This window comes from Doryrhamphus excisus, chromosome 10 (genome assembly GCF_030265055.1).
Source record: "Doryrhamphus excisus isolate RoL2022-K1 chromosome 10, RoL_Dexc_1.0, whole genome shotgun sequence".
Lineage (NCBI taxonomy): Eukaryota > Metazoa > Chordata > Actinopteri > Syngnathiformes > Syngnathidae > Doryrhamphus > Doryrhamphus excisus.
In genome coordinates, this window is record NC_080475.1 from 1 (window position 1) to 2500 (window position 2500).

Consider the following 2500-nt stretch of genomic DNA (forward strand, 5'->3'; position numbering starts at 1 on the left):
AACGGGGAGAGTTTAAAAGTGTATCCGGCGGGCCTGGAGCCACGAGGCGGCCTTAAAGTGCTGGGAAATGCGACGTGGAGTGGCGCTGTCCAGCCTTTAAAAGTGTATCCGACAGGCCTGCAGCCCCGAGGCGGCTTTAAATTGCTGGGAATTGGGACGTGGAGTGGCGCTGCGACGTGGAGTGTCGCTGTCCAGCCTTCGGTGCTGAACCGCAAGCCCGCCGAGCGAATGAACACGACGCACGGACGGCCGGTGGCACGTCATAGAGCGGTTTAAAATACAAGAGGGACGGCCGGAAGCCCCTCCGGCCCCGCTGTAAAGTGTGTGAAAACGAGGGCGGGACCCCCGGCGCCCTAAAGCGGCTCGGCGTTGCGAGGAGAGCCGCTGCAAAGTGTGTGAATTTCACGCGGGAGGCTGGCGGCTCGCTGCCCGCGCTGCCCTGCTTTGAAACACGCCGCAAAGTGTATTAAATGAGGGCGGGAGGAAGGCCGCTCGCTGCCCGCGCTGCCCTGCTTTGAAACACGCCGCAAAGTGTATTAAATGAGGGCGGGAGGAAGGCCGCTCGCTGCCCGCGCTGCCCTGCTTTGAAACACGCCGCAAAGTGTATTAAATGAGGGCGGGAGGAAGGCCGCTCGCTGCCCGCGCTGCCCGGCTTTGAAACACGCCGCAAAGTGTATTAAATGAGGGCGGGAGGAAGGCCGCTCGCTGCCCGCGCTGCCCTGCATTGAAACACGCCGCAAAATGTATTAAATGAGGGCGGGAGGAAGGCCGCTCGCTGCCCGCGCTGCCCTGCTTTGAAACACGCCGCAAAGTGTATTAAATGAGGGCGGGAGGAAGGCCGCTCGCTGCCCGCGCTGCCCGGCTTTGAAACACGCCGCAAAGTGTATTAAATGAGGGCGGGAGGAAGGCCGCTCGCTGCCCGCGCTGCCCTGCATTGAAACACGCCGCAAAGTGTATTAAATGAGGGCGGGAGGAAGGCCGCTCGCTGCCCGCGCTGCCCTGCTTTGAAACACGCCGCAAAGTGTATTAAATGAGGGCGGGAGGAAGGCCGCTCGCTGCCCGCGCTGCCCGGCTTTGAAACACGCCGCAAAGTGTATTAAATGAGGGCGGGAGGAAGGCCGCTCGCTGCCCGCGCTGCCCTGCATTGAAACACGCCGCAAAGTGTATTAAATGAGGGCGGGAGGAAAACCGCTCGCTGCCCGCGCTGCCCTGCTTTGAAACACGCCGCAAAGTGTATTAAATGAGGGCGGGAGGAAGGCCGCTCGCTCGGTCGGGGGGGGGGGGGGGGGGGGTGTTTGAAAATATGACAGAGTGTCAAATGAATGGCGGTCAATGGGGGAAAAATGTTTGAAAATATGACAGAGTGTCAAATGAATGGCGGTCAATGGGGGAAAAATGTTTGAAAATATGACAGAGTGTCAAATGAATGGCGGTCAATGGGGGAAAAATGTTTGAAAATATGACAGAGTGTCAAATGAATGGCGGTCAATGGGGGAAAAATGTTTGAAAATATGACAGAGTGTCAAATGAATGGCGGTCAATGGGGGAAAAATGTTTGAAAATATGACAGAGTGTCAAATGAATGGCGGTCAATGGGGGAAAAATGTTTGAAAATATGACAGAGTGTCAAATGAATGGCGGTCAATGAGTGTTTTGGTCAACCAGGGATTTTTGCTTAGACGGGAGAAGGTAAAACAGCCGACGGGGGGGGGGGGGGGGGATACCTTACCTTCTCCCGTCTATGCAAAATTCCCTGGTTCACCAAAACACCTCATGCACGATTTGAGAAACCGACTTTTTAGAAACCTTGACTACCAGGGTTTAGACCGAGGAAACGTGCGTTTTGAGGCCGATTTTGACGCACTGAAACACGGACTGATGCCGGCGAGGGCCGCTCCTCTGGTTCTTTTTTTTTTTTTTTTTTTTTTTTTTTTTTGCCCCCGAGTGAGAACTTTTTCCAAGTTCTCCTCCGCAGCTCACGCCCAGGCTGCGCGTATGATGTGTCCGACAGGCGAGCGCCTTCACCGGCCTCGCGCGGCGGCCTCGCCCCGCCCCTCCACGCCGGTTCTCCCGCTTGACAGCCGAGAGGGCGGCTGTTCATATGATGTGTTCGACAAGCGAGCGCCTTCACCGGCCTCGCGCGGCGGCTTCGCCCGGCCCCTCCGCGCCGGTTCTCCCGCTCCACAGCCGAGAGGGCGGCTGTCGGTATGATGTGTTCGACGAGCGAGCGCCTTCACCGGCCTCGCGCGGGGCTTGAGACCGGAAAGACAGACCGTCGTGAGAATGAAGAAGACAGACCGTGGTGAGAATGGAAAAGACAGACCGTCGTGAGAACCTCCAAGACAGACCGTCGTGAGAACCTCCGAGACAGACCGTCGTGGGACCGGAGCGACAGACCGTCGAGAGAACTGACCGATTGGCAAACCTGACCCGCCACGGGGGGCCCCCGCCGGCCGGCGCTCGCGCCGGTGTTCGGCGCGGACGGTTCCCCCGACCTGCG